General features: G+C 35.8%; 1 protein-coding gene and 1 long non-coding RNA gene across 10 annotated transcripts in view; one reads left to right on the top strand and one right to left on the bottom strand.

Moving 5' to 3' along the window:
• The window catches only part of PKIB (cAMP-dependent protein kinase inhibitor beta), a 171,993-nt gene extending 156,640 nt beyond the window's left edge, over positions 1-15,353 (bottom strand). For 3 of the 7 annotated variants that reach the window (XM_078447259.1, XM_078447261.1, XM_078447257.1), the window contains exons 1-2: positions 15,289-15,327; positions 11,418-11,522 (exon numbers count right to left, since the gene is read on the bottom strand). The gene's annotated coding sequence lies outside the window, so the exon portion shown is untranslated. Of the gene's footprint in view, positions 1-11,417; positions 11,523-15,288 lie in introns of all 7 variants that reach the window. The other 4 variants (XM_078447264.1, XM_078447263.1, XM_078447258.1 and 1 more) reach the window with 3 other exon arrangements.
• LOC132667591 (uncharacterized) overlaps positions 1-26,935 on the top strand; it is a 101,480-nt gene that overhangs the window by 52,316 nt on the left and 22,229 nt on the right. For 2 of the 3 annotated variants that reach the window (XR_013555748.2, XR_013555747.2), the window contains exon 2: positions 23,437-23,648. This is a non-coding gene — a long non-coding RNA (uncharacterized LOC132667591). Of the gene's footprint in view, positions 1-21,707; positions 21,922-23,436; positions 23,649-26,935 lie in introns of those variants that run through there. The other variant, XR_009605250.3, reaches the window with a different exon arrangement.

The raw sequence follows: 26,935 nt of genomic DNA, 5'->3' as shown, positions 1-26,935 counted from the left end.
CTAAGAATTTACTGTGTGCCCAGGTCAATATTCTACACTGGGGATAACATTGGAATAAGACAGAACTCCCAACCTTAAGGAGCTCACAAGTTTAGATGCGCTAGAAGGGCAGTGAGAGAAAAACATGAAATGAAGAAATTAGAGGACGTTGCCATCCATGCTAAATGTAGGGTATGAATTGTAGAATGGGTGATTCAGTCATCTAAAAAAATATGAAAAAAAATGTTGAAAATAAATATTTTTAGTTTAAAACATGTTACTGTATCATTTCATTAGTAATAATAATAATAGCTGCTGGAGAGCCTGGGCAGCTCAGTGGGTTGAGCATCTGACTCTTGATTGGCTCAGGTCATGATCCCAGGGTCATGGGATTGAGCCCCAGGTCAGGCTCAGTGCTAAGCATGGAGCCTGCTCAGGATTCTCTCTTGCTTTCTGCCCCTCCCCTATTTGCACACACTCTCTTTCTTAAAATAAATAAACTTAATAATAATAACTGCTACTTTTTTCTTTTTTACTGCCTCATATGTATAGATACTTATACTAGGTCTTTTACCTACACCTTTTGACTTAGTTCTAATTCTAACAAGGCAAATATTATTAGCATCATTTTAACAGATGAGTTGAATCATAGTAGCTTTAAGAATAGAAGAGATTCACATCTGTGCTGATAGCTGACACATGATTCAGACTTAAAGGAAGGGAATGAACTAGATTATCTTCTAGGCTTACTTTAAGTACTGTGATTTTACCGTGTATTTCTTTCTGTGGGTTGTAGTCAAGAAAGTGGGAAAGTCACTGTTGTAGGTTATCAAAACATCACAATACTATTGAAATGGACCTGTGTGCTAGAACACGGACGTCTTTGTCATGCAAAACATTTTTTTAAATTCAGTGTTAACTATTTAACCATACACACATATATATAGTTACCCAAGAAAGTATTTTTTTCCTTTGCTTTAAGTAAATTTCTTAAAATTTCCATGTGAATGAATTCAAAGTACAATCAAATTATGCTTACGTGTTCTCTCCTTTTGTAATTACCAAAATGCTAATATTGTTAATTGTACTTTAATATATTCTGAATAATATAATTTAAACTCAGCTACTTAACTCCACTTTTCTGCCAATTTAGCCATTGTGCACTTGCCATATTTGTCTCTCTTTATAACCGAAAATAAAAGATAAAAACTGAATAATAAATAAAATGCTTAATTCTATTTTGTTTTCATTCTTCCATCCTATTATTGGAACCCTTTGAATAGTATCTACAGATGACCCATATAACTATCACAATACTCTATTCTAAATTGAAATGAAATAATATTTGATGTCTTTTCCTCCTATTATTCTCCATGTATGCTTTCTATCTTGATGTCAGATGACCATTCAAAAAAGAGTAGGATGAAATTTCATATTTGCTAAGAGATTTCTTTTTTTTTATATTTCAGAAACGCTCTGGAACTTAACAGTTCAGCTGTTGAAAGTCTATATATCATTAAGCAAATTATAGAAGCTTTTAAAATCCTCCTCATAAAAGTCTCGTAAAAGGTTATTTTCTTATTTAAAGCATACCATGCATTTCTTTTTTGACCAGAAAAATGAGTTGAGAGTTGTCTTTAAGCTACTGTAATTCCCAGGTGTCTTTCCAATTAATTAGAGTTATGTCAAAACAGGTCTGTTGAAATTAAATTACTCTTGTTCTTCCTTTACGACACATTTCCAAATCCATGAGGAAACAGATTCAGTAAAGTACCATCAATCAGGTTCCTATTCTCTGAAATATGAATGGTAAATAAACTGTTCTAAAGCTACACAGAGATTTATTTTATGGATTTAGCTTCATTATTCACTGATCTAAAGTAAATAAAAAATGACACAAGGCCGTAGTCATAATCCCTTCCTTTCCTTCCTCTGCGTAGCGCTTATTCTGAGCCCTAATGTAACATTTGCTACTTTCTACCTTGTATTGTGTTATGTGTGTCTTATCCCCCTGCTACAATATAGCTCGTTAAGAAAACCACTTTCTCTTATTTAACTTTTAATCCCTGAGGTACCTAGCGTGGTACATAGTTAGCACTCAATACATTATTTTATTAGTGCTTTTAAAAAAACACTATTAAAGAGTATTTGAGGAACACAGTAAAGCAAAAAAAGAAAAGAAAGCAAATAAACCAGAGTTTCTTCATCTAGATGTACAGAGATAATGTTTTAAAATATTCCCCACCCCCTTGCCTTTCTCCTGTTTGTCGCCATTTTTAGTTATAAGCCTGATCTCCACTTAATTTTTATATAAAGTTAGACAGTGAACATGAACAGTCTCCATGTTATTTTAAAATCATAGAACAGTTAAATAGCTACATAATATTTCATCTAGAGGATATTAAAACATAAAATTATTCAACATTGTTTTGTTGTGAGGCATAAAGGTTTTTGCAAACTAAGCTGAGTCTCTAAACCCCCAATGTTTCTGAAAGGCTATGAATCACTTTGAAGATAGAAGTGTGGCCGGTGATCTGGTGATAAAATTACATCTCAAGGTGTAGGTTTTAGGATGTATTGTATCCAACTAAGGGATCTTTGTGTTAGCCACAGCTCAGAAGCATGATATACTGGGGTGATCAGACCTGATTGGAAGTTTTGTCCCCCTACTTTTCTACCTTGACCACTCAAAAAAACGACCTTCTCAAGAAGAGGAAACCTTTTGTAGCTTCCAGCAGCTGAGGACCTTGTTTCTAGCAGACACTAACCCACTCCATACTTATACTGTTAATTAGAATGCTTCCATTAAAGAGAAATAAGCTTTTAAGAAAAGACTTGTGTTCCTGAGGCTTTACCACACAGTAACAAGACCACTTGCCTCTATTCATAGACACCAAGGGCAATCTGTCTAGGCTCTATCTCTTATCTACACACTGATTTCAATGACTACTCTGTAGTCCCAGATGCCAGTCTCTGCTCTGTACTTATATTCACCTCTTTGTTTGGTCCTTTGAAAGCCGCTGGTCCATTCAAAAAATTTTTTATTTAGGGCAGAGTGGGAAGCTCCACCAAGTTCTGCTATGGACCCTCCCTTTTCTGACATACTCCATTCTTACCCAGGCCCAGATCTCAAAAGCCCCTTCCATGGTAGAGCCCTGGACCACCTTCTTGTTCAAGGGGAAAAAATTAGATACTGAGTTTTTGATAGATTATTTTCACATTTCAAATGTTTGTGGATTTTATGTAATATGTTATTTTCAGACCTGAATATTTGGCTTGAGTGTTTTTAAGGTTAATAAAAAGGTATTGATATTGTCTTTAGAGCCAAGACTAAGAGATTTTCTCAACGTGACACCTCTAATGAGGGGTAGAGCAAAAGATAAAATCTACATGTACTTTAATTTCCAAGCCTATGTGCTTAACCTCTCACCAGTTTGCCTCTCTTATGACCAGATAGTCCAATTATCTTGAAAAGAATCATAGTTAGCAGTTAAAAACAGGACTAACAAAAGAGTCTAAAGCAAGGAGGAAAGCATCACTTTGCAAGGTTTGTGGACTTCTAAAACACATAAACTGTGGCTGGCCATTACTGAATAAATGAACAAGAATGAGCAGTGTAAGACCATGAAGTCAAAATCTGATAGTTGTCATTTTAATAATTAACTATATGATCGGCCCAACATGTCATACTTTACTAATAAAGAACCAGTACAGAAAAAAAGCAAATATTGTTTGAATGAATAGTGATTATATAAAAGGAAACCATAAATGAATATTTTTAGAGAAAGAACATAGAAGTAGCCAATGATTTGCAAAGAGTATTTAAAAACTCAAAATTTCAACTGGGTACTTATAATCAAAACTGCTTAGAGAGTTAGTGTCTGATGAGTGAAACTCTCACCTAGATTATAAAGTCCCTGAAAGTAAAAATTAATTGATCAATTAAAATTTTATATTACAAATACTAAACTGGTTTTGCAGACATAGATTTATTAAAAACAGATCTCTTTAACAAGTTTAAAACAAAACAAAAATTCAAAGCCATGTATTGAGAAAAAAGAAAGAAACAAAGGAAGAAACTAACAGAGGTCTGACTGATCCTTTCAAATTTAAAGGGGAGAGAATAACTTGTTTAGGGTATTCTGTAAATTACCCCTGAAGTAAAAAATGAAGCTATTTTCACTAAAAGAAAAGTTGGCTATTTTGAGTGCATTATAGCAACTATGGAAGTTCTGGACAAAGTAACATGTGTGCTGAAGGGACAGGATATCAGTAACCTGGAGAAAATATAAATGAATGTGCACTGGACCTCTTTTTTGGCCTTCCTATTAATCCCACACATACAGAAATAATATCAATATTTCCAGTTGCTAGTTATCCTTTCTGAATCTTTTCCTTAATTTAAAAATGGCTATAATAATATCAAGCACAGTTGCTATGCTGATCAGCAGTGATCTGTATAGAGAGGTATGTAAAAAAACCTGGGCATAGATTAGATTATCAGTGAATACTATTATTGCTGTTATAATTAGCAGAAAAGAATTAGATTCTTTGAAAAGAAGAAATCAGATCACAGATGAAATTCATATATAATGGTTCTATTATCAGTGAATATTATTGATGTTTTCAACAGAAAAGAATTAAATTAGATCATAGGTGAAATTCATAGATATTGGGAGTTGAAAGAGTGAGATGAATGGGCAGAAGATTGCAAAACACAAGATATGACAGGAATAAAGGGAGGATGGAGAAGGTGAGAGAGACAAGAATTGAGAAGCACTCTTCACATAAATACAGAGAAGGTAAGAGGTGAGTGTTAGAAGGTTTGAGGGTCACACGATATGACTGAGATAAGATTTCAAGGTCTATCAACTGAAAAACAGGAAGAGAAAGAGGTGGTAGACATATGAGAAAGGAAGCAGGAGTCAGACATTATCTTTTTTTTTTCAGACATTATCTTTATCAGATAATGTTTTCCTGAGTTAGTTTTATGGCTGTAAATTGTTCTTGTTACTTGAGTAATCAAATTAAAAAAAAAAAAAACCTCCTCACCTTAAAATATAGCTGTTGTTCTCCCAAGGATTTTAAAACACGAGCATGAAAATTCCACAAATAAAACAGTACACAAAGTCTCTTATGCTCTAGAAATTAAAATGCATTGTGATGTGAAAGAATAGAGCAAACTATTTTTGTTCCTGTAGTTATTTTATTCACACTATTTAGATCAGAAATCAGTATTGATGGTGGACATTCAAAAATTAAATGAGAATTTCCACTTCTATGTATAATAGAGAAATCAATACTGGACTTGCTCTCCTACAATAAATAAATAAAAACTGGAATAAAATATATGAAACAGTAGTCTTCAGACATTGGCCAACAGGCAGTACAAGACTGTAATCCCTTTAAGGGAAACAATTGAGGTTAGCTTTCCAGCATTCTTGCTATCTCCCAAGAGGCCTTTTCTAGACCACAAGTTGGGAAGAAGGACCCATACATAATATGATGATTTCTCTGGTTATGAAAACAGAGACTGGAATTTGGATTGATTGAGGCAAATGTGCTGAATAATAGATCTGACCAAAATTTTCTCTCTAAAGTTCAATTTTGCCAGAATCAAGTAATCTCCCTGTAACTAATCTTTCTTTAGAACAGTAAGTATTATTATATCCATTTTCTAATATGAAAGGGAAAGAGGAAAAAGTGGTAGATTCACTGCAACCACTATCAAAATCCCAATGGCACTTTTGAAACAATAGAAAGATTTGTTCCAAAATTCAAATGGAGGGGCGCCTGGGTGGCTCAGTCAGTTAAGCGTCCGACTTCAGCTCAGGTCATGATATCACAGTCCGTGAGTTCAAGCCCTGCGTTGGGCTCTGTGCTGACACCTCAGAGCCTGGAGCCTGCTTTGGATTCTGTGTCTCCCTCTCTCCCTGGCCCTCCCCGTTCATGCTCTGTCTCTCTCTGTCTCAAAAATAAATAAACATTTAAAAAAATTTAAAAAAAAAATTCAAATGGAATCTCAAGGAACCCTGAGGAGCCAAAACAATTTTGAAAAAGAACAACAACATAAGATGCATACTTCCTTATTTCAAAACTTACTACAAAGCTACAATAATCAAAACAGTGAGGTATTGGTGTAAAGACATACAGATAGGCCAATGAAATAGATCACAGAACTAGGAAATAGATGGTCAGATTATCTTTGACAAGGATGTCAAGATTATTCAATGGGTAAAGGATAGTCCTTTCAACAAATGGTTCTGAGAAAACTGGTTATCCACATGCCAAAAAATGAAATTTCACCTTTACTTTAGTCCATGTGCAAAAATTAAGTCAAAATTTATCAAAGACATAAAAGTAAGGGGTGCCTGGCTGTCTCAGTCAGTAGCATATGGTACTTTTGATCTCAGGGTTGTGAGTTCAAGCCCCGTGCTGGGTGTAGAGATTATCTAAAAATAAAACCTTAAAAAAAAAAAAAAGACCTAAAAGTGAGAGCTAGGACCATAAAAAGAAGAAATAAGAGAAAAACTTCATGACACTGGTTTTGGTAATGATTTATTTGATTGGTACCAAAAGCATAGGCAACAAAAGCAAAAACAGACAAATGGACTACATCACATTTTAAAAATTTCTGTGCAAAGAACACTATCAAGAGAATAAAAAGGTAACCCATGCAATGGGAGAAAAATATCTGCAAGTTATTTATCTAATAAGGAGTTTATATCCAGAACATATAAAGAACTCCCCAAACTCAACAACAATAAAAAACAAACATCTTGATTAAAAATGGGCATACGACTTAAACAGTTCTCCAAAGAAGATATACAAATGACCAATAAACACATGAAAAGATGTTCAACAACACTAATTGTTAGGGAAATTCAAATCAAAACCACAATGAGGAATACCTCACATCCATTAATCTGGCTACTATTAAGACCAAAAAAAAAAAAAAAAAAAAAAAAAAAACAGAAAATAACAAGTGTTGATAAGGATGCAGAGAAATTGGGATCCTTGTACATGTTGGCAGGTGGTAAAAATGGTGCAACCATTATGGAAACCAGTATTGAGACATGTGCACTTAGATATATCCTCAAAAAATTAAAAATAAAACTACCATATGATCCAGCAATCCCACTTCCAAAATAACTAAAAATAGGGTCTCAAAGACATATTTGCACACTCATGTTCAAAGCAGCACTACTTATAATAGCTTAGAGGTGGAAGCAATCCAAATGTCCATCAATAGATAAATGGGTAAAAAAAAAAAGTAGTATATACATATAATAAAATGTTATTCAGCCTAAAAAAGGAAGGAAATTGTGTCATTTGGTATAACATGATGAACCTTAAAGATATTATGCTAAGTGAAATAAGCCAGTCACAAAAGACAAATCCTGTATGATTCCATTTATCTGAGGTATCTACATCATACAAGTTTATACAAACAGTAAGATGGTCATTACCAGCAGCTAGAAGGAAAAGGAAAAGGGGAGTTGTTTTTTAGTGGATATAAAATTTCAAATTTACAGGATGAAAAAGTCCTGGAGATCTAGCTGATCTACAACATAAATGTGCTTACCACTACTGAACTGCACACTGAAAAATTATTAAGATGGTAAATTTTATGTTATATATTTTTTACCACAATAAAAAAATAATTTTTCCTACCATTTACAGTAATGTGTATGCCTCCAATGCTTCCTTGAACAAGGTAAAAATGACAACAAGAAAAATTGAGTCCTGTGCCTAAGGACAGAGATAAATTTTATTTCAAACAAGGGAGAAGAAATTTGTGATTACAGCATATCAACTTTCTAACAAAGAATTAACTGTTGAAAGATGTTTTGAAACTAAATATGGAATTCATGGGAAAGAACTCTGATGGGAGAGCTTATGTTATTATCCACTTGTAAAACTATGCAACACCATTGCTGATATTGAATGAAGAAATTCCTAAAGATAAATGCATGACAGCAGATAGTAGTCATGGGAGTGGTGGGTACTGTTTGCTTCCTCCTGTGGAAATAAGCATATCCAATATTTCAGCAGAAATATTTTGACAGAGACTTTCCTCATGAACTTGGATCCGTTTGAAGAAAGAGGCCAGATCATACTGGCAAAGCAACAAAGGAGGTAGTGTATCCAGGAGAGTGTATCTCTAGAGGTAGTATATCTCAGGAGAGTCTGAGAAGAAACAATCACTTCTACTAGATGAGGGATCTAGCATCAACACAGGAGGATAGACCAAATGGGAAAACCACATGTGCACTTAGATATATACTAATGATCTGAATTTCAAACCGTCTGCAGAATAGGACTGTTGGTGAATGGAGACTGTTGCTATTCAGAAGACCTCTTCTAAGGAGATGCATTAATGATTTTTTAATGTTTATTTTTGAGAGAGAGGGTGTAAGCAGGGCAGGGGGAGAGAGAGGGGAACTTATAAAAACTTATAAAGCACCAAACATTTAGTGGGCATGACTATTCTAAGTGTCAGGGACGTGATGATTAACAAAAAGACATCGCTCTTTTCTTTTAGGAGCTTGAAGAAACTGACCCATACATCAATAATTTCAATGTAATATGACAAGTACAGGAAAGTAGACTGAAAAGGCACTTTAACCTGCCTGACGTTTTAAAAAGGTGTTTTGGAATTGATCCCTGGCCTCAGTCACCATGGATGAATATGACATAGCTGGTAATGCTATGGAAATGAATGCTTTGGTAATGAATGGCACTGCAGGGAGAATGTTTGAAAGGTAGGGAACTGCATGATAAATGTGGAAAATGCAAATAGTTCAACCCAAGAGTGGAGAGAGTATGTCATATCTGGGCTATGGTAGACCTTAAAAGCAATGCTATTGTAATATCTTCTGCTTCCATCTGAGATTGGTCCTTCTGCTTGGAAGGTACCACCCCCAGTTCTCCCACTGCTGCTCTGTCTCAACCTTTAGTTCTCAGTTTCAAATGGCTCCTCCCCAGAGATGTCCTGACAACGTCTAATCAAAGCAAGGCCTTCCTCCCTCTTTTTCTCCCATGAAATCTCCCCTGACGTACTTGAGCGTTTAGTCCCTCTCACTGATGGGCCCTAGAGGTACTGCATATGCTACTCTAAAAGACTTAACGTACTGCATTAAAATCAGGTATCTGTTTAGTTTCTTTTAGATTGTGAACTCTTTTTTTTCCCCAAATGTTGATTCATCTATTTTGAGAGAGAGAGAGAGAGAGAGAGAGACCAAGCACGAGCAGGGGAGGGGCAGAGGGAGAGGGAGAAGAGAGAGAATTCCAAGCAGGCTCCACACTCCAGACTTAGCCCTCAGCACAGAGCCTGAGGCAGAGCCCGACAGAGAACTTGATCTCACAAACGGTGAGATCATGACCTGAGCAGAAATGAAAAGTCGGACACTCAACTGACTTATCACCCAGGTGCCCCTAGATTGTGAACTCTTAAAGCAGGGTTGGTAACTTAGTCCCACAGATAAAATCTAGCCCACTGCCCGTTTTTGTATGGCCAACAAGATAAGAATGGTTTTCACATTTTTAAATGGTAAGGAAAAAACTCAAAAGAAGAATATTTCATGATGTGCAGATTATATAAAATTCAAATTTCCATTTCCATAAATAAAGTTTTATTGGAACACAACCATGCTCATTCATTTTGTACAACAGCAGAGTTGAGTAGTTGTGACAGAGACCATGTTATCCTGAAAAGCAAAAATATTTACTCTTTGGTCCCTCCCAGAAAAAGTTGATATTTTATTTTATTTTAGAGGGCAAAGTTGATATTTTATTCTTTTTTAAATCCCTGTTGCTTAGTGTCTAGTAAACAGCCCCATTAGAGACGAGCTGCTGTCATCTCCATTTTATACATGAGGTTATGTTTATTTTTTTATTATTTTTTAATGTTTATTTATTTTTGAGAGAGAGAGACAGAGACAGAGCTTGAGTGGGGGAGGGTCAGAGAGAGAGGGAGACACAGAATCCGAACAGACCCCAGGCTCTGAGCCGTTAGCACAGAGCTGGATGCGGGGGCCTGAACTGGTGAACCGCGAGATCATGACCTGAGCTGAAGTCAGATGCTTAACTGACTGAGACACCCAGCTGCCCCTGAAACTGTCTTTAAGTCCCTTAAATATATTAAACACTTATTTTATATTGTAGCTTTAAACATTCATATGCAGGGCAGCTTTGTGAACCTGACTCTTCGTTTAATTGTTCTGCTGAAATTTGCTAAAGGTAGCTTGTTTTTCCAAGTGTGTTTTAAATATTTTTAGGAACTGCTTAAAGTTCTTTGGAACATTATCAGTGGGACTTGTTTGAGGCCCGAGTTTAAAGAGTATACCACCATAGAGGATTTGAGTTTGCTAAAATACCAAGATTTGTGTTTGCTTCTAATCCAGGACCATTTTCACATAAATTAGTAGCCTGGGTTTTTCCCAAGCATATGGGGAATATGGGCTCTGGTCCCAAAGTAGATAGAAGGCTTGTTGAGAATTCTCAAATATTTTTTTTTCCTTTTACCCAGGGCTAAGACCAAGAAAAGCAAGCATCCTTATTACCTCTATGTTCTGGATAAGATAGTTCATCCCCCTAAACATGTTTCCTTGGGAATACCTGGATTTGCCTCTGTGTTTCACTCCAATCTCTCAACTTGCATGTAAGCCCAAGTGTTCCTGACTGTAATAATCTACCCACTACAGTAAAACTAAACTGCCAGGGATCAACACATGCCCTCAGTACATCTGGTGACTTTAACACTGACATAGAGAGGGACTCATAATGTCTTACTGTTTCTGGTCTTTGTGGATTCCATCACTTTTCCTACTTACACATTTAATTTTTAAAATTATTTTATCCAGCAGTTTAATTGGTTTTTACTTTCACTTCAGGACCAGGTGTAAGGAGAATACCACATCTGCGATTTGTTTTTCTCAGTGTATAGAGTGAAGAGCTGATGCAACCAACCACACAGTGCAAATGCTTCTGCTCTTACAGGTATGCTGTCACTTTTGCTCACATTTCATTGGCAGAACGTCTATGGCTAAGCCTCATCTCAGTGGTGTGAGAAAGTATGTTTTTTTTCCAAGGAAAACACTGTAAGAACATGGAAGCTGACAGAGGTATAGTATCCTCTTAGAGGGAGGGAAGAATGAATAATTGGAAACAATAATATAATCTGCCACAACAGAGATCACATATGTAAGAGTGAATTTGGGGAATAAGATGATGTGTTCACATAAGCCATACTATGCTTGAAATATCTGTGAGACATTCAAGCACACATGCTGAGCAAGTAACGGAATCTATGGGTCAGAAGTTGAGGGGAAAATTCTTAATGGGAGATATATAGTTTAGAGTCATTAAGATTAAGAATGGTAGCTGCAAACTTCTGGAGGTAAATGAAATTTTCAGAGATAAGAGGGTAGACTTACTGTTCGGACATTTGCATTCTCCCAATTTTTCTTAAAACACAACGCTCTCTCGGTCTTTCATTTTCCAATTTTTCTGTGGGAACATAGACATCAAGACACATTTCTCTGTTATAAGAAAAATAACAGTCCATGAGTGATAAGCGACAACCAAAGTTTAGACTCAGTATGTTAAGAATACCAAAGGCAGTCGTTGGTGCAAGAGATAATTTTGTCCAAATGCATAGCCAGCACACTGTTCCAGGTGGAAATATTAGTTTAGGTTGTCCAGACTATCCAGCTTTTCAAGAAAAACTGAAAATAGATTTTATGTGTAATCCCCCAATTTTTAAATTGGATACATTTATTTCAAGATACTTCAAAGGTCAAATTATTATTGTTATTATTACTATTATTTTTATTAAGTTTTTAATTTTAATTCCAGTGTAGTCAACATACAGTGTTACATTAATTTTAGGTGCATAATATAGTGATTCAGTAATTCTATACATTACTCAGTTCTCATTATGATAAGTGTACTCATTAATCCCAGTCACCTATTTCACCCATTCTGGTAACCATCAGTTTATTCTCTATAGTTGAAAGTCTGTTTCTTGGTATCTCTCTCTTTCTCTCTCTGTCTCTCTCTCTCTCTTTTGTCTTTGTTCATTTGTTTCTGAAATTCCACATATGAGTGAAATCATACGGTATTTGTCTTTCTCTAACTGACTTATTTTGCTTAGCGTTATGTTCTCTAGCTCCATCCATGTCATTGAAAATGGTGATTTCATTTGTTTTTATGGCACCTAGTATGTCCTGGATAGTGAATATTAAAAATTAACATGACATAGTCTCTGCTGCCTAGAAATTCAAAGCCAGTTAAGGAATTTTCTTCCATTATTCCTAATCTCATTGGGTATGTTATTAAGGCAAGACCTTTCTCTATCATGGGCCAGTCTGGGCACTGTCTCAACAAACACATCATAAAACTGATTTGGTGTTTGGATTCAGCATGAGTTAATAAGCCAAATTTTCAAACAAGAAAATTCAAGGCCTGAGTGGAGTTGGATTTAGTAACTGATTTTGAATTACTAATAGATTTTTTTTCATTGTCTATTAACATGAGCATATGCTTCATGATTCTAAAGGACAGCTTAGGAAAACAGTTAAAGACTAAAAGCACGCAATAAAGCAAACAGTAGAGATAGGAAAGATCTTATTTCTTTCCAGCAGAGCCACAGTAGATAAATGACTGCAAGAACAGGATTAGTGGGAACAACCTGCAACCTGGGTATGGATCCAAGAAGAGAATTCTATAAACTTAGAGTAAAGGATACAGAGAGGAAGGTCAAAGCCAAGTCAGCAAATATTAGACTGGCTAGACCATCTCTTATGGAAAGATAATTAAGGAAATTTAAGGCCTATGAAAAGATTCTGAAGGACAAGAGAAAGAAAACATAAACCAGAATCTCAGAAAAAGGACAAGCTTGTGAATTTTGTTACTAAAGAAGGAGAAAAACATTTTAGAAAACTCCTTGGAGTTCTTGATCTTAGGCTAATGGTTCTATTTATGAGGTACTACCAACATCAAAGTTATAGAAAATGAACATTTATGTATTAAAAAGCACAGCATCAAAGTATATGTAAGTTTATAAAAGTATATAAAATCTATTAGAAACGTGAAGAAATTGAGAAAAATAACCCATAATTTTACATATAAGATTTTAATAATTCTCATGCTTTGGCAGCTCAAAAGGATTTATTTTTTTAATTCAGAAAATTTTGGAGAACCTAATTAATGAGGTTGAGTTTAGATAAATAGATATCATAGGAAATACATCCTTTTCAAGAATGCTTGAAACAAAACTAATCAACTTCTAGGTCCCAAAACTTCAATTATGCCAGAGTAGAAATAATAAAAGCCATATTCTCTGATTGCAATGTAATAAAAAGATGATTTAATGACAATAACTTAAAACAAAAAAAGGCTCACCCTTGTAGAAAATGGAAAACATGTCCTAAAAAAGTTGTTGGGTTAATAGAGAACCAAAGCTACCAGTAAAAAATTTTTAAATGTTTAAAAATAAGAACTCTTTCTATTAAAATGTATAAGATATGGAAAAGCTGTATGTAGGCAAACTCATAACTTTTTTTAAATTTTATTTTGAGAGAGAAAGAGAGAGAACAAGCAGGGGAGTGAGAGAGAATTCCAAGCAGGCTCCACACTGTTGGAGCCCAACATGGGGCTCACACTCACAAACCATGAGATCATGATCTGAGCTGAAATAGAGTTGGATGCTTAACTGACTTAGCCACCAATGCACCCCACTCATAACTTTTTATACATAAATTATTATTAATACAGAAGTGCCTAGGTAGCTCAGTCAGTTAAGCGTCTGATTCCTGATTACGGCTCAGGTCATGTTCCCAGAGTTGTGGGATCAAGCCCTGTGTGGGACTTCACGCTGGTTGTGGAGCCTGCTTAAGAGTCTCTCTCCCTCTCCCTTTTCCTCCTCTCCCCTCTCAAAAATAAATAAATAAATAAATAAATAAATAAATAAATAAATATTAATAGAGAAAAATGAAAAGAACAAGCACCTTAACAAAATAAAACATAAGATGTTAGAGCAATGAAAATAATAAAAGTAAAGCTAGAAACTGAAATAAAAAGGCAGTTTTATCTATAAAAGCAAAAACTTGTTCTTTAGGGGAACAAATTATTTGAAAGGATGTCTCTATAACCCCTTATTCTAGTTCAGGAATTAGTGGAAAAGAAATATGAATACATTTCTGGAAAAGTTACCGAGGCTACCTTTGGTCTCAAATTATTTCCTGGGTGCTCAATGGTAATGTTGATTTAGAGTCCAGAGGTGGCCCTAGGTTAGAAATCCAAAAAAAGCACACACTTTCTGGCAAGTACACGGTTTCACTATAACCTCGAGTCTATTTGCTTTTCCTCTTTCAGAGTTTTTATCCCATGAACACTAACGTGAACAACTGGTAATTCTCCCAGTATGCTTATAAATGATTTTTCTTAAACCCGACCCAAGCACCATTTTCTGTGTTTAGCATAAGTAGATCAATCTATTTATCTTTTTGGATCTCCAAGAACAAGCAAGAATCAGTATCCTTCTCACTGATAAGTTCCTACACCTTTAGTTTATTGCTCTGGTGGCCCTCTGCTGCCCCCTCTTGGTTCTATGGAATACTCTCTCAGGCAGTGGTTGCAAGTGACTTAAAGCCTCAGAATAAAAAACCCTCCAAATTTCAGAAATACCTGTGTAAACCCACACACAGTTAATGAGTCTTTGCTTTTAGTAGTATAATAAAATTACAAATGTTTTTTATTACTCACCATCTTCACATATAACTAAGGTAATTTGCCAACTATAAAAGCACAATATTTATTTTAGCAAGTAGTTTCAGAAATTTAGGGCACCTGGGTGACTCAGTAGGTTAAGCATCCAACTTCAGCTGAGGGCATGATCTCATGGTTTGTAGGTTTGAGTCCTGCATTGGGCTTCACACTGACAGTGCAGAGCCTGCTTGGAATTCTCTCTCTCCCTCTCTCTCTGCCCCTTCCCCACTTGTGCACGCGCTCTCTCTCTCTCTCTGTCTCTCTCTCTCTCTGTCTCTTTCCCTCTGAAAATAATAAATAAACTTAAAAAGAAAGAAATTAACTTTGACTGAAAGCTTTCTAGATTAACTTTAGTATTCCAGGTTAAAACAGTCAAGTCATGAACATAATGAATTTGACCAATAATTCAGTGATTGTCTACATTTCTGAGTCATGGAGAGCTTTGGAATCAGATGAAGACTACAGCCCAAAGGAATCTACCAGGACTCTGTGATGTAGTTCCATGACCCATTTTTGAGAAAGATTTGTTGCACCAACCTGGGAAAGTAGACTCTTGCCCCAAGCCACCATAGCCCTTCTCATGGCCTACATAAACAACTGATTGATGCCACAGCATAAAGGTCCCACTCAACTCTAAAGGGTCATTGTGACTCCAGAGCTTCCCCATGAAGTCAGCTAGGGTCTCAGGTAGGCCCTCTTCACAGCATAACTTCTTCCCCTGCCCATTCCTACTTCCTCCCCACCTCTGTTGCAGGTATTGATCCCAAGGGCACTGCTTAATAAATATCCTCATACTAAACTTCACCTCAGAGTCTTCTTCCTGGGGAACCCAACATGTCACAACTATACACAGGTCTGCATAAAGGAGAATTTCCCCCTTCTCAGGGGAATTATTCAAAAGCTACAAGAAGCCTTTATCAGTTCACAAACCATTTTGGGGGAACTTGGAAACATGTATAACTCCCAGACTCCACTTTATATCAAACACTGACAAAAGAAGAGGACATTCATTGGAAACAAAAAGGAGGCAGTGGAAACAAGTATCTGTAGGGAGAAATCTCAAGAGCAGGGAATCAGTGAAAATAGATCTCAAAAAGCATCAACAAAAATATACGTCCTGAAAATTAGGGTACATCTTGAGGTCAAAAGTAATATTCCAAGTTTATGATACTTGGTGCAAGGCCTACATGCAGTTGACACATCTTTCTTCCTTAGAAGAGGTAGGGCTATAAAAAGAATTATACAGAAATGTCATATTTGCAGGAAACAGCATGACTCTGTAACAGAAAAAGAGAAAGCCTTTGTTTTATGAAAACTAGCTACCCTAAAACCCTACTTTGTCTTCTTCTCCCAAAAGGAACCTCTTACAAATGACGAGTCCAAGAAAACCTAACTCATTCAATGATGAGTAATATTTTAAAAGGACAGAATTGATTTTTTTTAAACACCATTTTTTAAAAGTCTCTTCCCCCTTCCACTCTTTAAAAAAATATTTATTGATTCCTTTCACTTCCTTTGCCTTCAAGCAACCAAGGCCAATGAAACCTATAAGGTCAAGGAGACTGTTGAGGCTGTTGGAAGTGGGCAGAGCAGAGAAAGCAAACCAACTGGGTCAATAGTTTGATTACATTCTGGAATAAGCAAATAAGTAAATAAATTGAAAATAATGGGAACACTAATCTTCACTATTAGGAAAAGAGTTCCAAATATGGAAAAGCCAAATGCCAAAATCAACCCTGTAGTATTGAATTGTAATTGGAGTTATCACTTTGAATGCATAGTATTTAATGTATAGATGTAGATCTAGAAATAGATATAAATGTTTGCATGTAAGCATATATGGATGATTAGATGGATGGATGGATAGATAGATAGATAGATAGATAGACAGACAGATGTATATTTCCTCTGCCTGATGAGAAAGCCTAAAAGCCATTGCATCCCAGAAGCATCAAATAGACCTAGTGCTCAGATTTTGGTTTCTATATAGCATTTTCCACTATATAGAATGAGAACTCCTTGGGGGAAATAAAAGAACAACACAAACCTAGAAATCTTGTGTCAGAAAGGAAGGAAGAGCTGAAAAAAAATGATGGGGGGGATGTCATAGGATTCAGCTTTGGGAAAGGGAGATCTCATTTGCCAAATAGAATTGCCCCCCCTTATCTATTCTAACGTCCTCAATGGATGCTGAAGCTGTAGATAGTATAGAACTTATATATACTATGTTTTTTTCCTATACATGCATACGTATGATAAAGTTCAATTTATAAGTTAGGCACAGTGAGAGATTAACAACAATAATAATACAAATAGAGTAATTATAACAATATACTGTAATATAAGTTAAGTAAATGTGGGCTCTCTCTCTCTCTCAAAATATCTTATTGTGATGTAGTCACACTTCTTGTGATGGTGTGAGAAGATAAAATGTCTATGTGATAAGATGAAGCCTTAGGTTACTATTAATCTTCTGGCATACATCAAAAGGAGGATCATCTGCTTAGACAGTAGTTGACCACAGGTAACTGAAACAGCAGAAAGCTAAAGCATGGATAAAGGGGGATTATTATATATATAGCAAATTGAACATCAAAATAAACAATTATAGCAATGGTTTATCAACCCATTAAATAAGCAGGATTCTATGAGTGTATGTGTTTGTATACATACATATAAATAAATAAATAAATAAATAAATAAATAAATAAATAAGAGCGGGGAGCTATTACTTCCAACAGAAGTCAAATAAAATGTAGAAAGAATGGTGAAATTAGAAAATCACAATTTGGCATTCAGCAGAGTAAGAACATATTAAGGTAATAACCTTCAGTGGATGCTGAAGTGAATGGGTAAAGAATTATTGAGGAATAGGATAATTACATAATCTCAAAATATCTCCCTTCAAAATACTTACTAATTACAAAGAGAGAACTAGAAACTTCACAATGGAGAAACTTGGCAAATACCACTTAAACAAGTGATAAAAGTCACTATCACTTTGATAGTGGGGGCAAATTGATGACGTATGCTTACTGATATGGCACAATGAGGAAAACACAGCTTCACTTCTGTAATATTGCTGACTTAAATGCATAAGCTTAATATAATCATAAGGAAACATCAGAGAAATCCAGACATGAAAGGCATTATACAGATTAACTGGGCTGCGTTCTTCAAAAAATAAGAGGGTCATGAAAAAAAAGGAAAGATGAGGAAATCTGAGGTTCCAGATTTCAGGATAATAAACAGACATGACAACTAAATGCAACATGTAATCCTTCATTGGATCCTGGGCCATGGATTATATTTTTTAATCCATTTATCTAATTTTAGTAATTAGGTAGATAGATAGGTAGGTACATAGGTAGGTAGGTAAATAGGTAGATATAGGTAGGTAGGTATGTAGATAGGTAGATAATAGATGGATAGATAGATAGATAGATAGATAGATAGATGGATAGATTAGCAAATGCAGTAAATGTTAACATTTGGAAGACCTAGATGCAAAATATGTATATATATGTAGAATTCTTTATGATGCAGGCAGGCTCAGTCCAAGGTCCCAGAGAGGGTCCCACAGGACCAGCTAAGAGGGTCCTTGGCTTTGCTCAGGATAGAAATTAAATGCAAGCTGAGTGGAAGTGAGAGCAGAGTTTATTGAAGACATGGAGTGCAGATACAGACAGAGCATCTGGGAGACTCAGAAAGGAAAGGAGAGAGAGAGTTTCATCTTTGCTTGGGGTCTGAGGTTTTTGTTTTTGTTTTGTTTTTGTTTTTGGTTTTGTTTTTGCTTTTGTTTTGAGGATGGTGGTCTGGTGTACCTGTCCTCTCAGGCATCCAGGAACTGGTCAAAACAAAGATGAGTTCCCGGGCATCCTTCACAAGTCACTTATGTCCTGAAGCCAGGGATCTTGGCCTCAAAGTGTCTGGAGTCAGTAGTCTTGGAAAATGAACATGACAACCCCTTTTGGTCACTGCTTAGATGTTATCTATTGTGCTGGATGACTCGAAAGAAATCATTAACTCTGACCTTTACAAGGAGGACACTCATTAAGGCGTGTATGTGTACAGTAGGGGTGCAGTTGCTAGCAAGAATAGAAGCAGGAAAAGGAGCAGAAAAAAGCATTTTTTTCCATGGGGTCCCTCCAGTTTCCCTGCCTCATCTATACTATTCTAAGTTTTCTGTAAAATTTGAATTATTTCAACTAAGAAGTTTACAAATGTTGTGCTTTTAAAAAGCAAAACATACAAGAAAAATGTCATGGCGCACATTAAAACTGTGATCAAACATTCTGCCAAGAATTAAAAACTTTTTAAAACAAGTCTCTCTAACTAGACCACAGAGCAGAAATACCAGAATTCTGGGAAGAAATGGTAATACAAGGGAATAAAATATGAGAGGAAAAACAAGAAGTAAAAAATATATATATAAGCTTGCAAAAAGTGAATTTGAAAAATGAAATTGAAAGAATTTCAATGAAATTTAGATACTGCTGAAGCATGGAAAACAAAACTAAAAAACCAACCAGTGAAAGAGAAATAAAGTTAAAATTGGTAAAGACATAATTATAGATATAGAAGATGAAGAGGGTGAGATCAAGCAACTATGTTTGGAACCTTCAAAGAAAAAGCTAAAATAATGAAATAGAACCAACAATTAATCACATAATTTGTAAAAATGGTATATGGAGTGAATATAGTAATTATTTAATTGAGACTGAGTTTAGGGGCACTAAGATGACTGAAGGACTTTTCATTATGTGAAATTTGGCCCCAAATGATGAAACCAAATTCCAGATTTCCTTCATTTCCACAGGAAGAAGTAGCATCACGAGTTAAAAGCAATAGCGGTAGACAAAAATAAAGTGCTTTAGTTCTAAGTTTATATGTTCAATCTATCAGTTACATTTTTATGTGTGTTTATGAATATATTATCTCTAGAAGAAAACCCATAAAGTGGCACCAGAGATTGCTTCTGGGGAAATAAATTTTGGGGGGATTTGGAGGACAAAATTGGCTTAATTTTGGTGACCAACGAAAAAGAGAAGAGTAAAGGCAAGATGTAGGGCAATCTCCAAATGTTATACTGAATTAAATCATACTACTAAAGCACACTCATTGTTAATTCATGGTATGGAAGACATCAGCAGAGGCAGTTAAGTATTCAATCCTCAAGCACTCTTCAATCTGTTGAGAATTTCTTTCACAACCCCTCTGGTCAGAAACCTAAACTTCATCTTCTGTTTTATAACATTGCCTTTGTTATTTCTGCTGTTAACTAGCCATCTCTGCTCTCTTCTAGCTTTGACTTGGAAATGTGTTAACCAACCACTCCTTTGTTATTTAATTTCTTTCAAGTTTGCTATATATGCTTCCCTTGGATCCTACCTTCTGTATTCTAATTACATACTACTGATTTTATCCTGAATCTTATTTATTCCAGAGAATGGAATATTTTTATTGCTGATACCTGGAGAATGATGCTACTTAGACAAATTAATTAGTTCTAATATTTTTAACCCAAACCCCCCCAAATAAATACTTTAGGATGACTATCTATTCCACTTATAAAGTAAGATTTTAATTGTCCTTTGGGAAATAAATTAAGTGTATTGATTCTTTCTTAGAACTCTTATTTATATCCCATGTAATAGATTAAGCCAGTTTTCCCATTTTGTCTCATTTTATTCTCAGTGGAAATATAAACCACCTAGTTACCACGTTCTGAAAAAGAGTGTATTTTAACAGTGTTTCCCCAAGCATAATCTATGAGATATGATATATGGTAATTGTTTTGTTTTGTTTCAGGAGACAGAAAGTCCTGAGGTCATATAAATTTGAGAAACCCTAGCTTAATAGGTTTATCACAGGATTTCTCAAAGCTTTTTAAAAAGCAATGTGTGCTGTGAATCTCTAATAGGGAAAACACCTATTTGAAAAAGATCTCTTTACTTTGGCTTACCTTTACTTCAGAATTCTCCTTTCTTAACAGGGCTGAATAAAATCTTGCCATAACAATTCCTCACAGAATATATTTTCCAAAAATTAAATCATATTTATTCTTTGCAGCTGTCCATATTCTAAGAGTTGCTGGGAATAATTCTCAGTTAAGATGTCAAATTGGCCTCTGATTTCTAAGGCACAATCCTACAACTTTTAACAAATACAGGAACTAAACATGTGAAATTATTTTATTGGATTTAGTTTCTGTTTGTATTTATTTCTTCACGCTAGCTTTTAGGTATTTGATAAAGGCATTTTTTGTTTACCTCAGATAATTATTTAAAAGTGTATGAATCTGTTTGCTGCAGAAATGTCTTGTGGAAACATGCGAAGGCACAAGGAAATGCATTAATTCATTCAATAATTGTTTACAGAGCCCGTTCTCAGCATAGGGCACTAGGCTGATGATGGTAGTAAGACTACTAGGAGGTTGAGGTGTTTCAGAGAGAAGAACAAGCATAAGTTAAGGTCCTAGATAGGAAAGAGTTCAATGTCTCAAAAGGAATAAAAACTATTACTGAAAGGGGGAGTGTGGTGGTTCTGGGTGGCAGAGGGCAGGGGCTGTTAAAGAGAAGTTGTGACTGATGGTACTGCCCGTGTCAATCATTTGTTTAAATCCTACATATTTAGAATTTACCTTGGCCTAGCAATATGCAGTAGATCTTTTTATCTTTAAATCATACATGACTGGAAACTCCTTGAATATAGAGACAATCTCTTAATCATTTTTAATTCCTCCAATTACTGGCACATCTAAATCACAACCAGTGAGCATTCACAACATTGTCTCAGACATATCCTCAGTCACCTAAGCACCTACTGTTCTTAGTGTTAATGTATATCTGTGAGTAGAGGTCATTTACAATTATGAATTCCAATAATTTATGAACAGGTAAGTAGTTACGAACCTGAGGTTCTGCCACTTACTAGCTGGGTACCTGTAGGCTGAAGGGGCAGACCTACGCCGGCCGACCACGCCTCCTCCCCTTGAGTAACAGGACTCCAACCCTTCCCCAGCCAATCGGCCAAGGCCACGACACTTCCCCAGCCAATCGGCTGAGGCCACAGCCATTACCTCACCAACTGCCCCTAGACCCCAATAAAACCTTTGTGCTTTTGAAACTCGCTCTCTCTCCCTGGCATCTCACCACTGTGTCGGTACAGGTAGGGGATTGAGCTGGAGCTAGCTCGAATAAAGGCTTTTTTGCTTTTATATCGGACTCGGCTCCCTGGCGGTATTTGGGGATCACGAATTCTGGGCATAACATAGGCAAGTCACATGATTTCTCCAGGATTCAGATTTCTCATCTGTAATATAGAATACTAAATAATATTTTCCTTATGGAGTTGTGATAAGGACGAAATAAATTAATACATGTAAATACTTATAATAACAGCTTGCATACAGTACAAGTATTGGATTAGTATTTATTATTATTAACGATGGTTATGATGATGATGTTAAGAGTCATGTAGCAACTAGGTGATTACTTTTCCTATCCTGGAATAAATTTCTGTGCCTTCAAATTGAATATGAAATCAACGGACTAACTTGGAAAATGGGTAAGTAGTCAACTAAAATATTCTTGTTGACTTTTACTTTTGAAATGGAATTCATGCAAAAGTGTCAGATCTCTTAAATTGATACTCATGTTTTTTAAAGTAAATATGTATTACAAAAAAATCAGTCATCCCTGGACAAAAAAAAAAAATGCCTCTAATAATTCAAATACTGCCTAGATAGAGTATTAAGAAGAAAACGAATCTGGTAGTAATTTAAAACCATGATTTATGTCAAAACTGTAAGATTTTTAAAGTGCATCTATTCTAGAGTACTCCATTACCTTGCCTTGGGCAGGACTAAACCTTACTACTGCAGAGACAATATACACAATCTCTTTTAAACTGTAAAGCTATTTTGTACTTCACATATTTCTCCTCTACCCCAGGATATAATCAATAACCTTATAAAATAAGTCAGGATTCTTAATCTTAAACATTCTGACCTGAGTCCCAAGTGCTTTAGTGTGTAGTTTCAAGATAAAATTTAAACATCTATATAGAATCAAATGCTTATTTGGAACTGAAATACTAATTTAAACAAATATATACAGAATCAATAACCTATTTTTAGAAGAGTCAGCTGCTCTACTTTCTCAGACAAAACTTTGGTTTTATTTATATAAAAGCAACCATATTTATTGGTTCGCATAAATAACGCTTACACAAATCTCTCAAGCCTTTCAATGCCTGCTTTTTATGAAACCTACATTCTGGCTTTAAATACAAAAGGAAGGTCAAGCTGTGAAAGTCACTAGGATTTATGACGTTGTTCCACTACTAGGGCCTCCACAAGAGGGTATTATTGAAGAAGCACTGAAGAGCTCTTAAAGAATCAAAAATCAATCCATTTGCAGCTAACGTTGGCTGTAGGCATTTTTGGAAAAGGGAGTAATTGCACTGGAAAAATCTTATTTTTACTTGTAAGTAAATGCCAAATTAAAAATCCTCTGGCAGTTTTAGGAATAACAAATGACAAAGAGATGTATGTGCCTGTAATGAGGGAATTATTTGCAATCACGTTACAGGTGAGGTATTTTATTTTTTATTCACTTACATAATATTCACAATCAAGCTTCATCCTTTCAGTTCAATTTATTTTCCTGCTTCTTTCCTCAGTGACTGAAAGCATCTCATGGATTTTGTTGTTAAAAGCAATCATACTTTCTGCAAGACTTGCTTCCTTCTCCACATCTCTTTAATTCCAATTTTCTACATCAGGTCTGATACCATCTGGAATAGAGGATGAATTGAATGCTGCGAACCTTTAAATTAGCTTGATATTTCTAAAAACTAAGAGGAAAAGTTTTTAAATTCTTCAAGGTTGCAAGGTATGTCTTAGCTAGAATTCATAGCATGTTGTATTTCTGGCTTTCTAAATGCTACAGTTTGTAACAACTTGTATTTCTGGCTTTCTAAATTAAATTCTAATGTAAGTCATAGATTCAAGTTTTGTTTCCAGTGACTTATTCTACCTACTCATCTATAAAAGAGATCAAATGTTTTCAGGTCCCATTCATTAGACGTGGGAAGTTTAGTTAAGATATTTTATCATAATGTACCACATTTATTTCTATCACAGAGGAAGATCAAAATCAAAAACAAAGTTTTGCTTTCTGAGCTAGAGTTCAACTTAATCTTGTTTTGCATTAAAACCCTTCTATTTACTGGAACTTGTGGGTAGGGGATATGAAGTAGGAAGGAAATCCTAAGAGATTTCTCAATAGATAGTATCATAGATTGCTTTTCTCTAGATTTGTTAATGTTATAAAATTTAGTAATTGCTATTCCATGACCACTGTCAATATGATTATTTGTGTTTTTTTGTAGAAAATAGTAATTAGTGTGGGGAAAATAAATATGATTTCCAGATTTTAATATCTTAAATTATTTCCAAGAATGTAATTTTGAAAACTATTCAGAAATTTTGAGTCTCCTAAAGAAAAACTTTCAGGATCAAAAACGGTAAAAAGGGACCTTATGTAACTCCTTCACTTATTTCTCCTGCTATGAAATTCACTCTTAAAAATCATTCATTTAAGAATATTTACTGTATACTATGTGCAAAGGGATACCCCGTACCATCAAAGCATATAAAATAATCTATGGCCTTATGGAATTTGCACTGTAGTGGGGCATTCAAGTAGGAATGATTCATGGAAAGAGAACCAAAGGGAAACGTCAAATTAGTTTCACAGCAGCTCTACAATTTATTAATTAAAATCATAATTATCTTAAAATACCTACTATGTAAAAGGCATATTTTCATTTTGCATATACAATAAATTACTTAGGTTTCATGCAGCTGAATTTTGAGTGTAGTGTTTGAGGCATGATGAAGACCACACATTATTTAAATGTGGTAGCAGTGGGGCACCTTGGTGGCTCAGTCACTTAAGTGTCGAACTCTTGATTTTGGCTCAGGTCATCATCTCATAGTTCATGAGATTGAGCCTGGTGTCCTACTCTGCCCTGACAGCGTGGAGCCTGCTTGGGACTCTCTCTCTCCTTCTCTGCCCCTTCCCTACATGCACTTGCAAGCACTCTGTCTATCTCAAAATAAATAAGTAAACTTAAAAAGAATTAAAAATAAATAATTAAGGGGCGCCTGGGTGGCTCAGTTGGCTAAGTGTCTGACTTCAACTCAGGTCATGATCTCACGGTTCACCAGTTCAGGCCCTGCATCCGGCTCTGTGCTGACAGCTCAGAGCCTGGAGCCTGGGTCAGAATCTGTGTCCCCTCTCTCTCTGCCCCTCCCCCACTTGCTCTCTGTCTCTCTCTCTCTCTCTCTCTCTCTCTCTCTCCCTGTCTTTCAAAAAAGTGAATTAAACATTAAAAAACAACTTTTTAAAATAAGTAATTGAGTAAGTAAATAAATAAATAAATGTGGTAGCAGTATGCTTCTTCAGAGGTAAGCTTAAGGAAATAAACTATGTTATTCATTAAAATTTTCATGTAAATACTTTTCAAAAATATAATTTATTTTTGAATAATGTTGCAAAATTTTCTTAAAATATTAAGTTTTTTTCCACAGACAAAAATTATAAAAAGATTAAGGAAAATAAAAATTCCTTAAACAAAATTGCAAACTCTACAGTTATTGCCAAAATCAGAGCACTGTGCTAAGCTGAATAATGGCCACTCTGAAGAACAACACATCCTAATTTCTAGAATCTGAATATGTGACCTCATAAGGCAAAAGGGACTTTGAAGGTATAATTAAAGATAAAGACATGGAGATGGAGAAATTAGCCTGGATTATCCAAGTGGGCTCAATGTAATCACAAGGCTCCTTATAAGATAAAGAGGGAGGCAGAAGAGTCTGAAAGAGAAATGACAACACAAGCAGAGGCCAAAGTGATAAGCAGCTGTATAAGCCAAAGAATGTGAGTAGCTTATAAAGTTAGAAAAGGCAAAGAAATAGATTCTCTCCAGAACTTCCAGAAAGAATACAGTCCTGCCAACACCTTGATTTTAGCCCCAAAAGACCTATTTTGGACTTCTGACCCACAAAATTGTAAGCTAATAAACTTGTGTTGCTTTAGGCCACTGGGTTTATGCTAATTTGCTACAGCAGCAATAGAAAAATAACAAAGTACCTTTTGAGCATTTACTGTGTGCAACTATACATTTTAAATGTATTATGTCATTTAATCATCCTGAGAGCCCTATAAAGTAGATACTGGAGTGACATCACTAAGGTGGTGCCATAGGTCATTCTCCTCACAAGAACAACTAATATTCAAAAACAAGACCCTACTAAGGGAATCCTAGAACACGGAGGTAAGGCTCAAGCACTCTTGCACCACAGAGACCAAGACAGACTGCATTACAAGGGTAAGAGAAGTAGCTACATGTTGGCCACATTACCTCTACCCCAGGTCAGTGCAGCACTACATGAAGACATCTCTTGTGAGCCTCCAGTTCTTCCAGTGGGAAAAGAGAACCTAGGAGACAACCAGCTTTCCCCAAGTGTTGTGGATTGCTTTGTGGGAGCCTCTACTCTGATCTTGCCCCAGGAGGATTGCAGGGGAATCTGCAGGGCTCAATCCCTGGGACTCTGATTGTGACAGAGAAGGATAGATAGGCCTGTAACAACCAGTGCAGGGATCTTGGCAGCCTGAGTTCATACTGTAGTGCCCAAGTACTAATCCCAACCAGGAGTTCTTCAGAACCAAGTCAGGGGTACACTCTGATCAGGGGACTCAGTGAGGTGTGTATGTGCCTGATTTGGATCCTCAAATAAGAAGTTTTGCTGGCACTAGAGTTTGGTTTGCCCATACACAGGCAAAAACTTGAGTGACACACCCTCTGCTCTGGAGAGGTATGGAGAGAGTCTCTTGGCCATATCTCACCAGAAGGGCTGGGGGAACACCTGAAAGATGTATGGAAGAGTGAGCAGAGAGATGGGTGGGTAGAGCTGATTGCCCCCAAAACAAGCACAATACTGAGCACAGAGGTCTTTGTGCTACACACAGATAGGACAGTTAATTCATATCCAAGACTGAGGTCAGCTCCCAGCCTTTCCCAAAAAGACAGCCTGTTCGGAAAATTGACATTTTCCTGAAGTGGCCCCTTTCCTTCCTGCCCAGATAAGGGAGCTGGAGCATAGCCCCAT

The sequence above is a fragment of the Panthera onca genome, chromosome B2 (genome assembly GCF_046562875.1).
Source record: "Panthera onca isolate mPanOnc1 chromosome B2, mPanOnc1 haplotype 2, whole genome shotgun sequence".
Taxonomy (NCBI): domain Eukaryota; kingdom Metazoa; phylum Chordata; class Mammalia; order Carnivora; family Felidae; genus Panthera; species Panthera onca.
Note: the sequence above shows the minus strand (reverse complement) of the source record. Positions and strands in the feature narration are given on the sequence as shown.